Raw genomic sequence first — 24153 nt, 5'->3', positions numbered from 1 at the left:
AATGAGCACACTTAGCACCCAGATCTTGGTTTCTAATACCACTCTCCAATAAAAAGAACCAGGGCTTCTTGGAGAAATGGTTGATTCTAGGACTGGGAAAGGAAAGACACAAGGTGAGTTGGGAGCATCGTGTAATGCCAGAGAGAAAGGAAATGCTGAAAATACACAAACAAAAACCAACAACCCCACAATGATGGGGGTATGTCAAATGGACACAGGAAGCCACTGAAGGAGCTCCCAATGGCCAAAGCTGGAACAATGTGAGCAAGAAAATAAATAAAGTAATATTGGATTATAACCCAAAGTGTAAAATAAATATCCATGAGTTCATAATGATATAAATAAATGATTGAAGAAACAGATAAATGGGAGAGAATAAACAAAACTCCTGAGTAGAAAAAACCCAAATAATCTAAGTAGACTCCCTTTCTTCAAGGAGGTGGAGCATAACTCCTGACTCCTTCAGAGTGAGCTGCACATAGTGACTTTCTTCCAAAGAGTACAATATGGAAAGGGGAGGGAGTAACTTTATGGTGGAGAAAACCGACAAACACCGCCTACCGACAAACACCGCCTCAACCAGGTCATCAAGTTCAACATCACCAGTAATAACTCATGTTGATACTATGTACTCTTGACACATGTGATGAAATGATACTTTACCTCTGTGATCTTCCTTGCAAAATATATAACACCAGTCTAATCATGTGTAAAGAATTAGACGAATCCCAATTGAGGAACATTCTACAGAATACCTGATCAGTACTTCTCTCAATGGTCAACATCATGTCAAACAAGATAAGTCTGAGAAACTCTGGCAGCCAAGAGGGGCTTAAGGAGACATGGTTACTAAATATAATGTGGTATCCTAGACAGGATCCTGCAACAGAAGAAGGACATTTGGTAAATACTAGGGAAATCTGAATAAAGCATGGGTTTTAACTAATAATAATTTATTAGTATTGACTCATTAATAAGCAATGTACCATTCTTATGTTAGATGTTAATAATAGGGAAATCTAGGTATGAGGTATATGGAAACTCTGAGTTATCTTCACAATTTTTTTTGCTAAATCTACAACTGTTCTAAAATGAAATGTTTGTTTAGAAAAAAATCTTTTATTAAACCAAAAGAAGGTGAAAAGAGGAACAAAATATCTGAAAAAATGAGATGGACAAATAGACAACACAAAAAATAAAATAATTACATTGAGTTTATATGGACTAACACCAGGTAAAAAGCAGAGATTGTGAGACTGGATCAAAAGGCAGGAGTCATCTCTAAAATGGATACATTTTAAACAAAAAAACACAAATAGATTGAAAGTAAGAAGATAGAAAAGATACACCGTAAAACCTGTCAGCATAAGAAAGCCAAAGTGCTTATACTAATACCAAATAAAGCACACATCAAGGCAAGGAGTATTACCAAAGGTAAAGAAGGATATTTTGAAGTGACAAAATAGTCTATTTTGAATGTGTACTAAATTCTACATTTTTTTTTTTAATGAGAAGATTGGGCTACAGGATTTCTAAAGTCCTTCCTGTTCTAAGCGCTCTGATTCTAGGGCGGGCCAGGGGCAAGTCATTTCTAAAAGTGAGCACATTTTGTCAGGCTTCTACAAGTCCATAAAGGGCTGTTGGATTCACATGGATAAATTCTGATGGGCTCTTTCTGAACAGATCTGTCTATATAGAAAATAACGCAGAATATTTTGCTTGAATTCAAATGAAATTTGCATTAACCTTTGTAAGTGGGGAAGCATAAAGAGAGAGCACAAGAGGTTTGTAGATATACCAGACCATAAGATTGTTTGCTTATGAAAGCTGTTGAACTATTTATTTGATCCGCACCACACACATTTTGGAGGCATTGAACTGAAAGCATAATAGACCCTAGGGTGTGTATGTATTCTAGAGAAAGAGAGAGACTTGCATTCAAATGAATGCATTTTGTTTAATGTACATTTCAGAACCATACTTGAAAAGTACTCTATGAAATTTCAATTTGATTTTGCTGGGTCATTTTCATTTAGAACTTAGTAAAAGCTAAACTGCCTAATGAATATTTAGTATATCTTAGACAGTTCAGCATTTTCAACTCTGCATTAAATTGAAACATCAAAACAAAAATATATTATTTTTCAAATTCTTCTTGGTCGTTTCCTTTTGTGCCTCCTAAATAAAGATAGTCTAATAGCTGGAAATACTGGTATAAAATGAAGAGAGTAACGAGTAGGCAAAGAGAGGTTAGGAAGCTATAATCAATTGTGAGCTTGAATGCAATCATAAACCGGGAGCACTAAATAAGTCCCATCTCTACCTTTGCCCTTTCATTGTAATAATGCACACAGAGATTTTTAAGTAATATAAGCTTGAGAGAAAAACTGCAAAGTTCAATTATGTTAGCAATGAGACATTAGAAAGGAAAAATGGATATGTTTGAATAAATAAGAGTGGAAATATAACAACATAATGACATTTCAGTAACAAAATTAATCTACCCCCGATACAAGAGGCTACATTTTCCTATACTGATGGCTACTGATTGTTTGGTTTAGCTTAGTAAATTGTAAACCTTCCCTGATGAAGTCTAGTAATTAGGTATTCATTTGAATTATGAAAATAATCATTGTAATATTTAAGCCTCTGGGGAGCTCTAGATTTTTTTCATTATTTAAACCATTTTCTCCATTTTTTTGAACTCAGAAGGACATATTCATTTTTAAATTCTAATAGAAATATATATGAGTTTAAATTTGATGTGATTCTAATTTGCCTTGTTGAAAAAAGAACCTGTGTCCATGCACATGTGGGCACATGTACATGCATGTGATTATGTACATGTTTTCACGTGCAGGCAACAACCAAGTTATTTCACTGGAATACATAGAAACTGAAGAACTGAGTTATTAAGTTGAGAAAGAATAGAAATGGAGTAATGAAAGACAGCAAAATGAGGGCATTTCCCCATAGGGCCATTCTTAATTTAAACCTAATGAAGGTGGATGAGGGGGACAGCAAAAATGGGAAAAGAATAATATCTAGTCTTACTTTGCATGTGTATAATAGAAAAGAGATGGCAAATTCTGAAGAACAAATCTGTTACAAAAATTGTCTTGTAGTGAAAAGCTTAGGATTGAGAGACTGAAAGCAAGTGGAACAGTGTCATTTTCTCTTTCTTTTTCTTTTGGTTCCGTGAATAGGTATTAAATCTCCCTGAAGTGCAGAGACTGTGCTAATTGTGAAGATGGTACGATGTCTAACACTGCTCCTCAAGACCTTTCATTCCCTGACCGGAAGGCAGTGTGGGAGCTTGCCCTTTGCGTCGTGTGGCAATCAGGAAAGGATGTTAGGATGGAAATGCAGAGAGTGAATACTTCTAGGATTTTTCAGGGGATATTTCTGTGAGCTCCATTCCACTCCCCCAACATCATCTTATTGGTGAAGTTTATGGGTGGATTCCATGTACGTAAATTTAAGATTATTTCCAGTCACAAGTTGTTTGAGTCACAGCCTTCTTTCTACCAGCTTCTCTCCTTGTGTCCAATGTTAGTACAAGATCATGTTTCTAAATATACTTTTTAAAAGATCCCACAGTTTCAAAGAAAGTAACATCATTCACAGTTCCAAACTGTGTGGAGAATTTGGGGCAGGGGGTGTGGGCAGTTCAGATGCTGCCTACCCTTTTCACTCTCTATCATGCCTTCCATGATAATGTATGCATTCAAACTGAGTTCTTCTGCATTTGTCCGACCTTCCGTCTTGAAGTGACCCTCTTTGGCAGATTGCAGTCCCTCAAGCCTGGGAAGATACAAGCTTCCCTAGTGTTATTCTACTGTCCCAGAGTTCAGCAGCCTGTGGAAATAAGTTAGGTTGTATTAGAATGTACCTTCAAATTCTGCTATTTGGACATTTGAATCCCCTGTCGTCGTCCCCCACCCTGCCCCTGCCTCACTCCCCTGAAAAACAGCAGACCTGGTTATACAGGGCCCAGAACCTGGCAAGGCTCCTCCGTGAATTATTTCTGGAAGTCCTCAGAGGGCGTCTCCTGGGTGCAGGAATAAGCCTAGGCCTGCTGGCTGCTGCACACCCGCCACCTCTACTGCCTCTGGCCCTGGGCCAGCAGTGACGCAGGTGCCCTGCCATCACACTTCCAGGAGCTCCCTATGGAGCTGGTTGCAGAAATTTAGGTTTGCAAAATGATATTATTTTGCTTGCAGTTGTTTAATTTATATCAGTAGATAATAGCAGCGTATAGTTCTGAAGTGCTAGGATACTTTTGTCTATCCTAAATATGAACTTCCAGATTTGGGGAAATATCAGCTCATGCTATTGAAGGACATACATATTTATATATGAAATCTTTAACTCCAGCATTGTCAATTGATTTTTTTCATGATGCAGATGCAAAGAAACAAAAAAAAAACTAGCATCACCCAGACTATATTAATTATAACATTAAAAAACCCTGATAAAATACGTGGAATTTATTTATATTTTACCCCCTAGCCTATATAAATAGCCTTGAATATCATGACTTTTACCTGAGATATCCATCCATTTTTCCCTGAAATATAAAATGAAATCTGTGTTACATCATCTTTTCTGAGGGCATAACTCTGGGCTTGGTTTCTCTTAAGAAAAAAAGGCCGAAGTAATTTTCTTTGTTAATTACTATTGAAGATGAATTTTGACTGCCGATGGCCTTAGCTGGATGGGTCCCAGTGTTCACAAATAGATAATTCAGAATTATTCTAAAGCAGTTTTATTTGGCAAAAGTAACACAAGTTGCGCATTATAAATAACTACTGCACACAAATTGCTTGTTTGTGCTTCTTTTTAACTCAGCGCACAGTTGTTGGTAAAAGCAAAGTACCTGGGTGTAAGTTTATAAGTATCAAAGGTACAAGAAGAGGCAGCATGGAAAAAAAGAGCAGTGTTATCACTTTTCTAAGAGGGTCAAAAATCTTCCTAATGTGAGCAAAGGGCTGCTTTTTTCTCCAGTTAGAACAGAATCTTTGATCCTTCCCCGATGTTCTCAAGGCCAGAGCCAAAATCATGTCCCACGTCATTATTTCAAAATTTTTAGAGTTAGGCATCTTCCTTCTTTTCTCTGAAGAACACAGGAACATGTGCATAAATCAGGAAGCCTATAGAATTGAGAAAACAGCAATTCATGACAGGAATATACACACGTTATTTGCAACTGTTTCCTAGAGGAGTGATTGAATGAGATGCCCTGCCTGGTGGCTATAACCCAGCACTAGAGTCACACAGAAGCTCCAATCATCTCACTATGATGACAACCAGTGCCCAAATCATTTTTCAAAAGCTAGATGCTTCTATTTTTTTAAATTGTATATCTATTTGGAAGAATGGACAGGTATTCTACTATTGTAGTGCTACCATTCTTTTACTTTTTTGGGGGGAGAGGGGAAAGATTATCCCTGAGCTAACATCTGCCACCAATCCTCCCCTTTTTGCTGAGGAAGACTGACCCTGAGCTAACATCTGTGCCCATCTTCCTCTACTTTATATGTGGGATGCCTGCCACAACGTAGTTTGATAAGTGATGTGTAGTTCCATGCCCGGGATCCGAACCAGCAAACCCCAGACTGCCAAAGCAGAGTGCACAAACTTAACCACTGCATCACCAGCTGGCCCCCATCATTCTTTTACTTTTTCGTTGAGCTAAGTTAGATGCTGACTTTGTGAAGAGCAGGGTCATTTTCATCACAGAATCTCATTTGTGCAGGATCTCTTCCTGACATGGGCATCCTCATTTGCCCACTCATGCCCATTCCATTGTTGGCTTTAACATCTGCTCTCCAGGCTCACTGCAGGCCTTGTTTTCTCTGTGAAGTCTGTCACATAAAGTCGTAGAACAATAGAGCTGGGAGATCACTCTGCTCATATTGCAGATGAGGAAACTGAGATGAGAAGCTGTTAAGTAACTTGCCTGAGGTCAGACAGCTGGTTAGCATAAAAGTTCAGATGGAGCTTGGGTCTCTTACAGAGCAGGCCACTATATTTCCCAGCCCACTCTGGCTTTGCCTTTTGCTGGATTCTTACAGTCTATTACATTATTTAACACTTAATTATGTATGGCCTGGTGGCACTCTCTAAGTCCTTCTGGTGTCTGAACCTTGTGTTGAATGCTGACTGCATGGTAGATGTTCTAGAAAGACAACTTAATTGATTGGCATTGGTGTGCACTGATGTGGATCATGCCTCTTGAACGAGTCTTCTCACAAGACCAGGATGCAGAATCCCATTAAGATTTTCTACTCTCACCATTAGATTCTTGAAAATATTCCGCAGACCACTTGTAAGCATGCCTATTTTTTTTAAATCAATTCATTTAATATCAGAGTTGCCAACTTCCAGCACACAAAATCATTACAGGAAAAAAACGGAGTGGAACCACATGATGTTCTACTAGGACAGAATATCATCTTTCTCCTCTGGAAAAGGGAAAGAATAAGACACTAGCTCATTGTGTCTGCCCATACTCAGTGCTTAGCAATTGGCATGAAAAATTCAGCCAATTATCTGGATATTTTAGTTTGTCTTATAAAAAATAGTGTATAGAAGGTGTCCAGAATTCATTCATCGCTTAGTTGTCAGTCAAAAAGTCATTGTTATACATAAATATGATGTCATATCAATGCATAATATACCTTCCTGTCAATCAAAAGTATTGTTACGTATAGACTTTGTGTCAGACATTTTAGGCTTTGCATTGAGATATGAAGTGCATGCAAATTAAGGAAAAGTTAAAGATGGCATGGCCACAGGCAAATGTATTTTAATAGAGTTAGACTGTACAGGAAAATTGACACTTGAGCAAAAATACAAAATGTAAGTGAGTAAATACAGTTTTCTAAATGAGGAGGCTAGCTTTTGAAGGAGGAAAGGGAAATATAATTTTATTATTATACAAACATATTTTCCATTTAGACAAATCCACTTATTAGGATTTTATAATTGGGAAAGGGAAAATAATAAGAGATACAAGATATTAAGACAAACTTCTTATCTCATTTTTCATATTTTCTAATATTTTTAAAAAGAAACAAGTTTAATACAGCTAATTTTCAAATGAACTATTTGCCAAGTTAATTTACATTTAGTATTAAAAATACTTCCATCTGGGGGCTGACCCCATGGCCGAGTGGTTAAGCTTGTGCGCTCTGCTGCAGGCGGCCCAGTGTTTCGTTGGTTCGGGTCCTGGGCGTGGACATGGCACTGCTCATCAAGCCATGCTGGGGCGGCATCCCGCATGCCACAGCTGGAAGGACCCACAACGAAGAATATACAACTATGAACTGGGGGACTTTGGGGAGGAAAAGGAAAAATATAAAATCTTATAAAAAAAATACTTCCAACTGAAAATTAAATTTTTGGTTCAATTTTCCTTTCTCATCACTAGCAAAATTTCTTTTTCTGAAAGCATGTGTCATATGGAGTAAGACTCCTGAAGAATAGGGGTGATGTACCTGGTTGTCTCTTGTCCTCAACACCTCTGTCATGGTGTGCTATTATCCCTGCTGTGGCTGCAACCAAAATAAAAAAGAATCAAGCGGAAGTGAACTGTAACGTAAACTACGCACTTTGGGTGATTATGATGTGTCAATGTATGTTTATCGATTGTAACAGGTACCACTCTGGTGGGAGGTGTAGGAGGCACAGGACCAAGCGTATAAACTCACATCCTGTCTAACCCAAGTAGCATTGAAATCTTCTGCGCAGGTGCTGGCCCAAATCTGTGCTTATGCAATTCAACGTGTGACGTTAGGCAAGTCACTTAACTTTTCTGACTTAGGTTCTTCACCTATAAACATATAAAGTTGAAAATAAATTCATTCACAATAAATATACATTGAGTACCTTCTCTGATCTAAATACTAGGATAGAGTAATGACCCAGACTATGGTTCAATCTAGAAGGGGAGGCAGACTTTAATAAATTCCCTGGTTCACTATTTAATTACAGGTGGAATAAGTGCTCTGGAGACATGCATTTGAGAATGTACAGCAGTGGAATCTAATATAATCAAAGGCAGAGTTAGAGGTGGATGGGGTGGATAGTCCAGGTAATAAAACCTAGCAATCACAAATGGCTTCTGAGAGGTTCACACATGATAATGAGAAAGCGCCTTACAAAACATAAAGAACAACATACAATCTGTTATTAATTTGCAGGCATTAGAGTATCAGCAGCTAGCCCAGGATTAACATCATAGATGCTAAAAAATACATGGTGAATTTACTCCTTTTATAGACCCTTTCCCAACCTGAGTTATTCCCAAAATGAAGTCATGCAATGTTAAATGGAAGTTGCCAAGTCCAAGAAGGCAGGAGTAGCGCTTTTCTTGTTCACCTATCGTGCAGGGCCAGGCATACTGAAGATAATAAAGAAACATGAAGTAAAGGGCTGAACCAACAAATGGACTTCAATTGTTTCATTTCACAGAGGAGAAAACCAAGGACTAGAGAAATTAATTTGTTCAAGGTCACAGGCTACAAGGTAGCCCAATTAAAACTTGAACCCAGGATTCTTAGCTCTTAATCCATTAATTACCGTGAAATTTGTGAAGATAATATAAAATATTTGATATCCATTGACTAATGACAGAGCAGATAAAACCAAAAATAGTCTCTAGAGGAGATTTTTTTTCTTCTCAGGGAAAAAAATCAACTTTGCAATAGCGTATCATGTGTATTGCTTTTCCTTTGTAGCAGGCTGAGATTAAATTTCTTCCATATCGATTACCTCCTCACCCCTCGCAGAGGTTACAGTAGAATTTAGTAACTAAGAAAAGTGTGGAGCATGGGTACCAATTACTGTCAGTTAACGTTAAATGCTTTACAATGATCAAGAGCATGGTAATAGGAGGAATATCATTTTCTCATGTAAAGCAGAAAGGATTTGGGGAAAAAACTCATTCTCATAGTAGGGAGTTTTTTTTTTTTTTAACGTAGACACTTAAGGAGTAAAACAGTTTCAGCTAAGAATAGAAGCCCCTCATATTAGTATCTATTGTTGCACAGCAAATTACCCTCAAACTTAGAGGCTTAAAGCAACAATAAAAAATTATCTTGTGGAGTTTCTGTGGGCTAGAAACAATTATTGTCTCACACAGTCATTGTGGGTCAGGAGTGGCGTAGCTGTGTTGTTCTTGCTTGGGGTCTCTCATGAGTTATAATCAAGGTGTCAAATGGGGCCACAGTCATCTAAAGATTTGGCTAGTGCTGGAAACCCACTTCCAAGATGGCTGACTCACATGCCTGGTGCCGGCTGTTGGCAGGAGGCCTTAGTTCCTCACCAGATGGACCAGTCAATAGAGCTGATTAAGTGCCTTCGTAGCATGACTGGTATTCCCCAAGGTGAATAATTTCCAAGAAACCAAGGCAGAAACCACAATATCTTTTATTACCTAATCCTAGAAGCCACAACTCATCATTTCTGCCATATTAGATGTTATTCACTGTGGAAGGGGACTACACAAGGGCATAAATACCAGAAGACAAGACTCATTGGGAGCCATATTGGAGCCTGGCCACCAGATTACCCTGGACCACATGTCCTTCCAGGAAAGCAAGTAGACATTGAGAGCAGAGCACAAGGAAAGTGCCTAGACTATCTAACTAATGAATTACAACATAATGACATTCTACATACCAGCTCTTTGCATGAATAAAACCCTACGTTTATTTGTTTACACTTCCGCAAAGCAAAGAAGCTATTAAAATTTCTCAACTTAGTTTCAAACAAACAAACCAGCAAAAACCAAGCATAATAAGAAAGCATAAAATGCAGAAAAACATCCTTTTCTAGTATCAGGGGATTTATATTATGTGTGAGGTTTGAGGTAATTGGTACCCAGAAGGGAGTATATGCTGGCTGAATTGTTCTGAAAATATTTCCATCCTGCTGACCAATTCAGAGAGAGATGCTGATAATACAGCAAGAGGAGGTCACAAAGCTTCACTTGCTAGATACAGAAACGAAGTTCCACGAAGGAGGCAGAGGGACAGAGAGATGTAGGAATTTTGTAAAAGGGCAGAAAGGTAATTTGGACCAAAAGGTGGACCATAACTCACCCAGAGATCCCTGAAGCTACTCACCACTGAACCAAACAGTAAGAGCAACCTCACCACACAAGGCGAGGGATTTAGACTATTTGAGACCAATTCACCATCGAGTGCCTCAGTGGGAAATTTGATTTAATACCAAAGATGGGCATTTCTTACTGTCCTGAGGAATTGTACACTCTCAGATCTCCCAGCCAAAAATGAAATGTGCTTCAAAGTAGGTCAGAGCCGAATGACAGCTCTCAGGAGCTTTGCAGCATACTGTGCATGTAAAAGAAGACAAACAAAGCCGCTTACAGACGAGTCTCAATTCTCAGATTTTAGAATGAATTTTCTAGCTGGAATGAAGCACAGAATAATCCTTTTGCACTTATTGAATTAAGAATTTTGGCCATGCATCTTATTCTCTAGCTTGATTTTTTTCTTCATCATCTACTCATTTTTTTTGCAAACTTGCATGCTTGATACTACCCTAGATATTATTATTAGGAAGTATTTTATAGATTTTTGTTATAATAATCTCCCTGAAGATTAATCTGAACGTACTCAACTCATTTTTCCAATAGTTCCCCACAATTCTTAACCAGAGAATAATTTGGAGCATCTATCTATTTGATACTAAAAACAGTTAAGGTTATAAAAGATAGGGAGATAGATAGGGGCCGTACTTAATCTTGAGTAAGCTTAGGTGAGTGATACAGGCGTAATTTTGACCCATTAAGGGTGTCACAGTGAAACAGAGATTGAAGCCCTTGGTCTATAGTAGAAAGAGGATCTTCCCACATGCCTTCCACAATTTGGCTCCTACCTACCTTTTCAAGCCATGTCTACATGAGCTCCTTTCACTCTTTGCTCCTGTACATGTCCCCATGCTTTCCCCCCCAGGTCTCTGCTCATATTTCCCCTCACCTCTTCTGATTAGCTGTGTGTGTCTAATCCTAGCTAATTTGTAAAAGCTTAGATCCACCTTCTCCATGAATGTCACGTCAAGTAGACTGATTCCTCTTTTCTCTGAATTCTTAAAAATATATTTCCTTTGACACTCATCATTTCATTTCATGATTCATGACACAGGGGAGGTTTAGATAAAGTGATTAATTAATTAAACAAACACTTATTGAGCATCTATTATGTTCTTTGCACTGGGAATACCAAGATGATTAATCATAGACTCCTTAGTTCGTATTCTACCAGATGTGACAGATGTGTAGATTACAGCTCACTGTAATGAATTCAGTAATGGAAATATGGATGGAGGGCTGTGGAAGCATAGAAAAAAGAGTGACTCTGTCCTCATATATTTGGTTTAACCAACCCAGACAAAGAAATCACTACTGCCAGGAACCGGTCTAAGTGGTATACAAATGTTAATTTATTTTATCTATCTAACAATCCTTCAACATACATATTGTTATTCTCCCCAGTTTACAGATGAAGAAACAGAGGCCTGCTCACACAGCTGATAGGTGGCAGAGCCTGGTTCTGACCCAGGTAGTCTGGGTCCTGAATGCTTGCTCAGAACTACTAGACCACGCTGACTCAATATATTCAATGATCACAAAAGTTTTGGAAATAGATTTATTTTCAAAAGAAACTGATAGTACTGATGACCCAGCAATCAGTAAATTGCATAATATGGAAACTCCATGAATGTTTGTGGAATAAATGACTTGGTCCTTGAAAGACATAGAGGAGTTTGATAGGCAAAGAAAAGAAAGCAGGGCATTCCTGGCAGATGGATGGAGATGTGTCAAGATGTAGAGATACAAAAGGACAGAGACTATTTAGAGAACTGTGGGAAGTTCTGTGAGCAGGCACTGGGCAGGTTTGTCTCGTTTCCACTCTTACCCTTCGCCCTGCTCTCCTCTGCCCCTGGGGGCTGTGCTATCCAGACACCTGCATGAGGCTAGGCTTGCCAGTGGGAGGATCTGGCCAGACTCTGTAGACTAGAAGGTGGGCAGAGGCCAGAACATTTCTCCCAGACTCTCTTGTCTGTGGCAGTGCCCCTGGCAGTGGCTATGTCTCCTGCTCAGCTTCTGCCAGGCAACTCTGGCTCTGGTCCCCTCTTGTCCCATGGATCCTCTAACCCAGGGTTGCTAGTCTCTGATCTGCTTTGCCATCCCTTACTCAGTTCCTTAATTCTTCCATTTCCTGGGTAAGCACCCTCTAGTACTAAATTTCCACCCCCCCGCCGAAAAAAATCTTAGATAGGCTTCTATTTCAATGCTTAGACCCTGACTGATATATTGAGAATATTAGGGACAGGGTGTATTCATCATATGAGAGAGAAAAATGTTGAATTTAACATTGATAAATAGAATAAAACTAAAATTTTTAACAATATTGTTTATTTACTCTTTACCTTTAAAAAATTAACCTTATTTTTTCAAAGGAATAAAAGGAATCCAAATAGGGAAGGAAGAAGTGAAACTCTCGCTGTTTGCAGACAACATGATCTTATATATAGAAAACCCCAAAGAATCCATTGGAAAACTGTTAGAAGTAATCAACAACTACAGCAAAGTTGCAGGGTATAAAATCAATTTGCATAAATCAGTAGCATTTCTATACTCCAGTAATGAACCAACAGAAAAAGAACTCAAGAATACAATACCATTCACAATCGCAACAAAAAGAATAAAATACCTTGAGGTAAATTTAACTAAGGAAGTGAAGGACCTATATAATGAAAATTACAAGGCCTTTCTGAGAGAATTGGATGACGACATAAGGAGATGGAAAGACATTCCATGTACATGGATTGGAAGAATAACATAGTTAAAATGTCCGTTCTACCTAAAGCAATCTACAGATTCAACGCCATCCCAATCAGAATCCCAATGACATTCTTTACAGAACTAGAACAAAGAATCCTAAAATTCATATGGGGCAACAAAAGACCCCGAATTTCTAAAGCAATCCTGAGAAAAAAGAACAAAACGGGAGGCATCACAATCCCTGACTTCAAAACATACTACAAAGCTATAGTAATCAAAACAGCATGGGACTGGTACAAAAACAGGTGCACAGATCAATGGAACAGAATTGAAAGCCCAGAAATAAAACCACACATCTATGGACAGCTTATCTTTGACAAAGGAGCTGAGGGCATACAATGGAGAAAAGAAAGTCTTTTCAACAAATGGTGCTGGGAAAACTGGAAAGCCACATGTAAAAGAATGAAAATTGACCATTCTTTTTCACCATTCACCAAAATAAACTCAAAATGGATCAAAGACCTAAAGGTGAGACCTGAAACCATAAGGCTTCTGGGAGAAAACGTAGGCAGTACACTCTTTGACATCAGTATTAAAAGGATCTTTTCAGACACCATGCCTTCTCAGAGAAGGGAAACAATAGAAAGAATAAACAAATGGGACTTCATCAGATTAAAGAGCTTCTTCAAGGCAAATGAAAACAGGATTGAAACAAAAAAACAACCCACTAACTGGGAAAAAATATTTGCAAGTCATATATCTGACAAAGGCTTAATATCCATAATATATAAAGAACTCTCACAACTCAACAACAAAACATCAAACAACCCAATCAAAAACTGGGCTGGAGACATGAACAGACATTTCTCCAAAGAAGATATACTGATGGCCAATAGGCACATGAAAAGATGCTCATCATCGCTGATCATCAGGGAAATGCAAATCAAAACTACACTAAGATATCACCTTACACCCATTAGAATGACAAAAATATCTAAAACTAATAGCAACAAATGTTGGAGAGGTTGCAGAGAAAAAGGAACCCTCATACACTGCTGGGAATGCAAACTCGTGCAGCTACTATGGAAAACAGTATGGAGATTCCGCAAAAAATTAAAAACAGAACTACCATACGATCCAGCCATCCCACTACTGGGTATTTATCCAAAGAGCTTGAAGTCAGCAATCCCAAAAGTCCTATGCACCCCAATGTTTACTGCAGCACTGTTTACAATAGCCAAGATGTGGAAGCAACCTAAGTGTCCATCAACAGACGAATGGATAAAGAAGATGTGGTACATATATACAATGGAATACTACTCAGCTGCAAAACAGAACAAAATCATTCCCTTTGCAATAACATGGATGGACCTTGAGGGAATTATGTTAAGTGAAATAAGCCAGCGAGAGAAGGATAATCTGTGTATGACTCCACTCAGATGAGGAATTTAAAATTATGGACTAAGAACAGTTTAGTGGATGCCAGGGGAAAGGTGGCGTGGGGGGTGGGCACAAAGGGTGAAGTGGTGCACCTACAACATGACTGACAAACATTAATGTACAACTGAAATTTCACAAGATTGTAACCTATCATTAACTCAATGAAAAGAAAATTAACCTTATTTTTTCAAAATGCATAATTTATGAGTACAGTGGCATAAGTAAATATAAAAATATATTAAAAATAATGTAAATTCAAATGTATTTAATGTATTTATATTTATATATTATTTATAAATTATAAAATATATTTATGTACTATATAAGTATACATTTATATGTATCATATGTGAATATATAATAATATATAAATTATATAAAATATGTTATATTAATATCTTCAAGTGTATTTAAATATACATTTTGAAGTATTCATTTTCAAAGACTGTTTCTACTGATGGGGCATTCATTTGAAAACTTTGGAGTCTTTGTACAAAAATATATTTAGTTAATGTCATTATAATGCCAACAAGATTCATAATCCATTAGCGTCTTTTCTTGGTTATAGCCGCTGTTGTGTGAGAACTCATGACAGAAGCATGTTAAAATGCTGTCAGAGAATGAGTTATGTGACTTATATGGGCAGGTTTCATTTTTCCCCGGACATGGTAGAACTAAATTAAGCACTCTAACATCAGCAAAAAAAGAAAGGTGAAAGGAGGAAGGAAGGAAGGAAGAAAGAGAAGGAGGGAGGGAGGGAGGGAGATAAGGAGGGAGCTAGGAGGGAGGGAAGGAATAAGGGAGGGAGAAAAAGAAGAAAGAAAATCTATTCAAATGGTACATAGGCAAAAATGAAAACATGAAAATGGCCCCAAAATTTCAGCTTCCCATCCTCTCAACACTGACCCTAGGGTAGAAGACGCTTAGAGGTTCAAAAATGCTTCCTTTTGGATGGTTGGTACCTATAGAGGACTTGTGGCTCCTCCTCAACATGGCTGAGCCTCCTGGATCCTCATCTTTTCCTGTTCCAAATCAATGAAAGAATGGGGCTGAATCCAGGTATCAGCTAGGCAGGATAGCTGCAACGCCCACCGAAATGGTGTCTATCTGTGTACATATTTCTTCCATCAGGATTCATGCACATCATACTTGACAGGCAGCCATCAGCCATCCAGATCATTGAGAGCACTTGTGTCCATTCATTTGTTAAAGGTTGAGCATAACTTATTTTTATTTTTGATGAAAATAATAAAAAAATAACAAGTGTAATAAGTGCCTATAGGTAGACGTTCCAATAATTTTTTCTTGCACTGTACTTTGGAGAGTATTGTTCTATATAATTTTCCGCTTTATTTGCATTTTTAAATGCTAGTCACTTTTATTTGTGTTTTCAAGTGACCCGAGGGGAAGAACAGAAGGAGGAGGAGGGAGAAACAGCTGAAATAGCTCAACACCTGAGCTTGCTCATACTGCTCTTTCTCAGGTTCATGCTTCTGCACCAGTTGGTTCAATCTGGACAGAACCCTGGGAAATGAGCAAACCTCTAGAATAATTTCTCTGTGCTGTGCTTCATGTTTCAGAGTAGCTATTTTCAACTAGTATCACAGGGGGCTGCTACTAGCAACTGTTAAATTACAGACGAATTTGACTTCACACTGTTTATTGAAGAAATGCTAGAGCATATTAACTGAAGTTTTTTTGTGCTTATATACTTCTCAAATGCAACTACAATGCTAAGTGCCTTTAGTAGAGTGAACAAGTTGATATAGCATTTATAATATATAAACATTTAATATGTATTTTATATTTTCAAATAATCTATGAAAACAAGATAAAGTAATAGTTTACTTTTACCCTCAGGAAAAGAAACAGAAGCTAGAAATAAAATAAAAAGTCTTGATGTAGAAATGCATATAATCTACATTGTACATTTTGGAAGATTATAAGACTACACATAGGTCATAAAATATATGCTTTGCAGGGTAATTTTAAGAAATAAGAAAATCTAATCTCCTTATTTGAGAAAACCAGCACTTAATTTCCTTTGGGTTCTCCCTTTTCTATCCTGGAGAATTACAAATCTCTAAACATTATCTGTTCTACATCTTCCCTAGTGCTTAGTTCTTGGATTTATGTTCTATTCAAGTACTGATTGCATTAAATAATAATGTTAATTCTCAGTAGTTATTAGTTAAAATTAGCTAAATTATTTGAAATCTCCCTATCATGATAAAAATACAATTTAAAATACCTTTGTTACTTTTTCTGGCAAGGGAGCATCATTACTATAATCACCATCTCCTAAAGACAGTATTTATTACTTCTCTATAGAATAGAGAGCATTACTGGACCCACCTTTAAAGAGTGTACAATATAGGGATAGAATAGTGCCAATCATTTTCATCTCTCCTCACCCTCACAGGTTACCACTAAGAAAAATGATAAGATTTGTTTCGCAGTAGAGTGTACACATCACTGAACAGCCAACAGCTTGCTAGGCATAGGTATAAATTTAGTATCTTTTTAAAAATATATACAAGAGCGAACTGTGTATTTCTCTATTTTTTTCTACTAACCTGCATGCTATAGTAAAGTGTGTTTTCTGAGCATATTCTGCATATATATGTATATATATGTATACATATATATATGTCCATAAGTATGTATATATTCCAGATATTGGTTTATTTAAAGGAAAAATAACAGTTTTCCAAAGCATGGATTCCAAAGGGCATAATTAAATTTTAAAAACATTTTGGGCTTATTTTAATATTTCAGGCTAAAAAAAAAAGTGAATGAGGTGGTCGTGGTTGGGAAGATACTCATTTGGCTTCTCAAAGAGCTGTGTCTGGGTTCTGGGACCCCTCAAGTATAACAGCAGCTGCGCCCATAGATGATTCTGCACCCATTCCAAGAAGTGCCTGGCTGGAAGTGGGAAATTCATGTTTCCCGACTACCTGCGCCAAGAGCAGGGAGAAACATTGTCAAGACCCTGCAATTCTTCTCTTTGGGTTTTCCATGGATGCTGAGGTTATAGTTTTCCAAAAAACAAAGGATAATGAAACTGTTAGGAGAATTGGATCTTTTCATAACTCTGCTGCATATTAGAACCTTATATGCATTCCAAAAACTACAGAATGCATGAGTTTTCCAATTTTTATTCTCCTCAGATTTGAAAAATATCTTCTTAAGCCAAAACTTTTTCCAATACTGAGAGAAAGAAATTTTATTTCCTGGAAACCTAATGACCATTGGGGAGCCATAACGGAGGAGTTGTTTTATTCATCACTAATGGACATAGTCTAGAAGTAAACAGTGTAATTTAAGGAACCCATGAAAATAATACTACTATATGCCTAAATTTTTAGGAGAAATAGCTTAATAGAATTAAAATTGAGGGAGGGGAAGATTAAATCAAAGAGCCAGAGATGAGGCTAAGCCTTAAGTTTAGGTGGAATTAGAAGTTAGACACTGCAGGAGAGACACTGAAAAGCCACCCTACCACAAAAAGTGTCCCCTCCACCCCCCATCTCTGCCACATTGCTGAGATTCCACCATAGAAAAACATTACTTTATGATTTCTACAAAAATCTTTTTGTCACTCTGAGATCTTTCCTCTTCCCAAGTTGAAATATCTAAGAGTCCTAGTCAAGCTACATTGGGATTAGTGTCAGATATGGAGTTGAACCCAGGTACCCTTTCTGCCACCCCAGTGCTATTTACCTAATAGTAATCTTGCTTAAAGTGGGGTTTTTAATTTAATGCTAACCTTAAAAATAAGTATATTCTTGATCATTTTAGTGCCCATATTTGTGCCTAGAGTTGGTGCTAAGTAGCTCAACTTTAATTATCTTGAACTGAAACAGATAAGAACTTGATGCGTCCCAAGTGATGGCCAAATGAGGTCAGGGAGGCCTGTGCACAGGAATGTTCAACAGAACTTTGAATATCAAAAGTGGTGGGCTCCTGGCAAGACTACATAGCACATGGCGGTGTAGGAATGCCCGTCATCACCAGCGCCATATTCATAAGGCTAGACATAATTTAGGCAAAATATTATCACATTAAATTAATTGGTTAATTTGGGTCTTATTGGCTTTACAAATTTGATTAATTTGTAAATGATATCTCATGGTTGTATAAAACTTTTGAGCATTTAGTGATCTGAGAGAATTCACCTTTTGAAGATAAAACATTGCTCAAGTTCTTAAGTTTAGCAGACTTGGTCCTTTGCCATGTTAAGACCTCTATACTCTCTTGCCTACTCACACTCCCATTTGTAATCTGAATAACTGGCCCGTGTGTTTGTATGTATGTATGTTTATATCAGCAGCAAATATAGAGAACCAAATGAAAGATCCCAGGACCCAGGTTCTTAGGTGCATAATTCACAACCAAGGACTATTGTACACAGGGAGATAACTTGACTAACAGATAACCAGACACCCACTTTCATGTATGTGTTGGGGTTGTGTCTGAGCCCCAAATTTCCAAGCATTACTCATTATTTTTTTTACTGCTGGTCTCACTTGAAAAATTTCCTGAGAAAAATGTATATTTTTAATATACCTAATTTCTAGGAGTCCCAAGGATTGGGAAGGACTCCTATTTATTCACTCTGCCTTGTTACTTGGGGGCAGAGCTGGGATTTGAATGCAGGACAGCTGAACTCCTGACCTTGTCTTTTGACTTTGCTTCACAGCCTCAAAGATGCTTAATTCTAAAGTGATAACAAAAAGACAGTCACCAGAATGGCTACTATGTCATTGGAGTAACTATGTCATTGAGTTCTAAGAGGTGACAAACGAAGTTTTAGTTCTGTGAAGCTCTACCAGGCAGTTCTCAGGGTTTCCTTCCCCCGACTCCCACATCCTTTTGATAAATCCTTATCTCCAGCATAGTCCCTAGTCCTTGAAACTGGGGGGAGCTGTATCAGTCATCCACGACTGCGTAACAGACCACTCCAAAACTTAGTGGCTTGAAACAGCAATGATTTATTGCCATGATTCCATGAATTGACTGGACAGTTATTCCGCTCTAAGCAGTGTTGGCTGGGATCACTCGTGGCTGAATTCAGCAGGTAGCTGGGGTGCCTCAGTTCTCCTTCATGAGGCCTCTCTCTCTAGCAGGATAGTCTAAACTTCTTTAAAGTATGGTGGCTGGATTCCAAAAGGGAACATCCTAAAAGGACAAGCCCCGATGTGCAAGTGCTTATCCAATTTCTGCTTTATCACACTTCCTAGCGGCCAAAGCAATTCACGTGACTAACCCATGGTCAGGGAGCGGACTATACAAGGGCATGAACACAGGGAGGTGTGATTACTGGGGCCCATCAATACAACAGTCTACCATAAGAATCTAAAAATAAAATCTAGCTATGCATCAGTTTTCAATTTTTTCAACATATTTTCAACAAATATCTGGTGTACACTTAACATTTTGTTAGGTATGAAGATTAAAGAATGCTAATAACTAGTAAGGGAGGGAAGATACATATATACAAATCTATAGTGTGACCTTGCCTAGTATAAAATAATAAGAAATATATACATATATTAGTCTCTGTCCTCCGTTCTTGACACAGGGCTCCTGAAACTCTTATAAACTTGTAAGTGATAAGAGCACTAGGAGCATCTCTTGTTCTAATATTTAGTCTTTGATCTGTCCCTGACCTTGTAAATTCCTAAGTGATAAGAGCATTAGAAGCAATTTTTGTTCTTCTGAGATGACTTTGGTTGGGCTCCTGAATCGGGGTTGGTCACCAAAAACATCAAGCCATGATTAGAAGCTTGGAACTTTTAGCCCTGCCCAATCCCCACCCCCATTCTCTTGAGAAAGGAAAAGGGCTGCAAATGGAGTTAATGACGGGTCATGCCTACATGACAAAGCCTCCATAAAAATCCCAAAGATATAGGACTCAGAGAGCTTCCAGGGTAGAGATCACATCTAAACAAGGAGGGTGATGCACCTCAACTCCAAAGGGACAGAAACTCCAGTGATTAGGACCCTGGCAGACCTTGCTCTATGTGTCTCTTCAACTGGCTGTTCAGCTGTATCCTTTATCATACCCTTTAATAAACCAGTAATCGTAAGTAAATGTTTCCCTGAGTTCTGAGAGCTGCTCTGGCAAATTAATCGAATCCAAATGGGAAGGAGGTCATGGGAACCTCTGATTTGTAGCCAAGCGGAACAGAAGTTGTGGGTAACCTGAGGACCTACTACTTGTGATTGGCATCTGAAGGGAAGTGGGAGCAGTCTTGTGGCACTGAGCCGTTAACCGGTGGAATCGGACACTATCTCCAGGAAGATAGCGTCAAAATTGAGTTACACTGTAGGACACCCAGTTGGTGCTGTGGAGAATTGCCCAGTGTGGGGAAATCCCCCACACACATTTGGTGACCAGAAGTGTCAGAAGTGAAGTGTTGTGAGTAGGGCAGTAGTGTGAGGGTAAAGGAGACACACAGGCAGAAGACTGAGTTTTTCTAACACACCTGGTTACAGAGAGAGACAAGAATTTGGAATGGGCTCAAGAGCAGCTCCACTTGCCCCTCTCACTCCAACTTCCAAAACGGATCTCACTTCAAGGCAAGTGACATATGAAACGAATCTGAGGATGGACAGGAAAATGGTGCACATGTGCAAAATTCCAATATATTAGAAAAAAATTAAGGTCAATATGGATCAGCAATTTTACACAAGCAGAACAGGTCTTTAAATTAATTAACGCAAAACATATTTGTTTTTTCATCTAACTTTAAAAGTGAAACTATAGCTCCTTAAGTCTAGTTTTTGTACAATAGAAAAAATTCTTCCATGTACTTAGTAGATGAGTCCCCTATTCAAAGACTTTGATCACACAGTTTTGAAACCCAGAAGTTTCATTTCTGATGCCAAGAGAAGTAAGGTACAAGCAATGGGAGAGGGTAAACATCAAGGTGAGTTTCATAAGATTTAGGTTAGAATTCTGGAAAATGTGTAAAATTTAGCATGGAATAGAGAAGAACAAAATGTGGAAAGGAACATGATTATATCTTCTGTTGAACTTTCCTGAGGGACTAGACTAAAGCTATGTGTAAGCAGGGGATTTGACTGAGGTCATTTTGATTGTTCGGCAATACAATTTCTTTCTCTTTATATATAGTAAGAACGCTTGGACACCTATTTATTGACCTAGTGGTTAAAACACCCACACTGACTGGTCTATAGTGTAAAGTCATCAGTTGAGTTCTCTTGATTGGATCAGATGGCCTTTTTACACATACACTCAATGTGTTATGTGACCTGTAAATGGTTGGTCCAAACTTCTAAGGATGACCTTACTCTATTCAATAGTGCTCTCCCCACACAGAATTAAGCACAGGTAAGGCAATAACTTCTTTTAACGAGATTAATTCTCATGATAATTTAGGCACAGTTTTACTGCAAGATGTAGAGGACTTTCAATCCTTCTTATGAATTAAAATATTGAATCATTTTTCGTGTCATCAACATGGTGGTTATAAATAGAAGTGAGACTGAGGGAGTAGTTTTTTAAAAAAATGAGGCCATAACGCCAGAATTTTTCTGCCATATATTACCCTGAATCTCATCATAAATCCGCCTAGAACAGGACTTAAAAGATGCTTGTATTAAATAGTGCAAATTGGTGATCAAGTGCATTTCTACGCACAGAAACACATATAAAGGGGTGCTGAGCCTTCCTTCCCACCAGGACCTAAAAATTTCCTCGAAGTTTTAAACTCAATATATACGCTTAGAGTCTACCCGCTCTTCAAATATTTGTGCAAAAATAAGTACCAATAATTTACGCAAACGTAAGGCTCAAATGTCCCACTCCTTTGGGAGCTTTCCACTGTGTTGGTGCTAGTTGGAATCTTGTGTGTGTGTGCGTGTGAGTGTGTGTGTGGTGTTTTCTTAAAGAAGGAGTTGAATTGACGCCAATAGGTCATCCTCCCCTGATGAGCACACTGCATTATGATTATTCCTCCCCCGGTGCGGTGGAGACCATTCTGCGCGCCCTTAGGTAGTCGGACATCACTTATATTTGAGGTTTTCAAAGTAAAGGAGGAAGCTGGCGCTTTTGCGGAGTCCAAAATTCGCCTGCGAACTTGGGCACTAGAGAGTTCGGTGGAAAGAAAAGGTGACTGGGAGTTGCACAACGTTTGTCTGGCACTTTCCACAGAGAAGAGTCTAATAGTGGGGGGGTTGCGGGAAAGGAGAGAGGGAGGGAGGGAGAGAAACACCCTCCTCCTCCTGCAGAAATTGCACCTCTGCCTGAGATTTGGGTATCATTTTACCTGTATTTAGAAAATCCACCACCGCACTCCCTGCACCAACCACTCAACTGCCTCGACTTCCATTAAAAGCGGCTACTGAGACCAAAGAAAAAGGGAAAGACTGAGGAGCGGGGGGAAGACAAGTAAATAAATAAGCGGGAGAGCGAGGGGGAAGGGGAGAGAAGGGAGAGCGGGAGCGCCTGGGACTGGAGACGGCGGCAGGTTCAATTAGCTAAACAAAGCAATCATGGCGGAGTGTTTACATTGGCAGCGCCGCCCGCCGCCCGCCGCCGCGGCCCCGAGGAGTCGGCCGAGTGCCCCGCGCCCTGGCCGGGTAAGTGACGCGGCCGCCGCCGCCGCCGCCGCCCGGCCGCCGCCCCGCCCCGCCCGGCGCCCCCGCGCCCCGCGCTCCCCCTCCGATCGCCCCGGCCCCCTCCTCCTGCCCCGGCGCAGCTGGGCTCCGCTTGGATTTCGGTGACGCTCTGGCTCTGCTGCTGCTGCTGCTGCTTGTGCAGCAGCCATGGGCGAGGGGTGGAGAGACTAGGGGCGGGGGGACGCAGCCAAGCCTCTTGGAGAGCTGGACCCCCTGCACTGCTTGTCGCCTCGTGGGGTCAGGCGCCCTCTCCCGCAGGGCCGGCCCAGCTCGCCGTGCGCCCCCGCCCCCTGGCCCGAGGCGGAGCGCGCCGCCGTCCCCGAGGTGGGGCGGGGCCGTGCCCCCGCGGGAAGGGCCCGCGTGGAGGGCGAGGATGTCACCTAGTGACGAGCACCGGGGAGGGCCGCCGTCTGCCCGCCGCAGGGTCCAGTGGCCCTCTTCGCTGTCTCCTTGTGTACTCCCTCTCCCTCCTGCCCTCCTTCCCCACCGCCTTTCTCTTCTCTTCCCCTCCTTTCCTCCTCCCCTCGTTGTTTCTCTGAGGCCGGCCTTCAGGTGGAGAACCTGCGCAATGAGTCACCTCCAAAGGCTGACCTTGCCAAAGCCACTCACGTCTGTGAGAGCTTTTCCAAAGGCTGACTCCTTCCTCATCTTTTTGGTCCCAAGGTTCACTTTTTTCCATAGCATGGGACTCTTGCGTTCCTACAGAGGCTTTTAGACGGTGTCTTTGTGCGAAGGTTGGCACAGTGGTACTAGGAGGTTGGCTAATGACGGGAGGAAAACAAAGGCAACAAATAGGAGGAAAAATAGAGGGCAATGTCACCAACAACAGAGGGGGCTCTCTGTTTTCCTAGGAAAGATGGTTTCCTTTGCGAGACTCCTTCAAGCATCATCAGCATGAAAGTGGCATATTTCCTTTGTAAAGAGAAAAACAAATCTTTATGTCCTTCAATTTGATCTTAATTTTCCTTCCAATAAAACTTTTCTTTTAATGTTTAGTGCACTTAGTAGTTTGCTTTTTCTTTTTTTCTTGCCTCCCCTTTTCAGAACCTCAGTTAATGTATCTTATATGTCTGTGTCCTATTTGGGAGAAAATCACAGCTAAGGACTGTCAGAGCAGGACTGAAGTTGATGGCATCTATACAGCCTTGGCCACAGGCTTGGCTGGGGACCAGAGCAGCAGAATCAAGCCCAGTTGTATCCCTTGCACACATCCTTTTGAATCTCTGACATCATGCATCTGATGGTTT

General features: G+C 39.6%; 1 long non-coding RNA gene across 4 annotated transcripts in view; it reads left to right on the top strand.

Annotated features, from left to right (window-relative positions):
* Positions 1–22449: 22449 nt before the first annotated feature.
* Positions 22450–24153, top strand: part of LOC139075759 (uncharacterized) — a 592181-nt gene continuing 590477 nt past the window's right edge. For all 4 annotated transcript variants that reach the window (XR_011526528.1, XR_011526527.1, XR_011526526.1 and 1 more), the window contains exon 1: positions 22450–22867. This is a non-coding gene — a long non-coding RNA (uncharacterized lncRNA). The remainder of the gene's footprint in view (positions 22868–24153) is intronic.

This window comes from Equus przewalskii, chromosome 14 (genome assembly GCF_037783145.1).
Source record: "Equus przewalskii isolate Varuska chromosome 14, EquPr2, whole genome shotgun sequence".
NCBI lineage: Eukaryota > Metazoa > Chordata > Mammalia > Perissodactyla > Equidae > Equus > Equus przewalskii.
The sequence above is the reverse complement of the archived record's forward strand: the minus strand, read 5'-3'. Positions and strand labels throughout refer to the sequence as shown.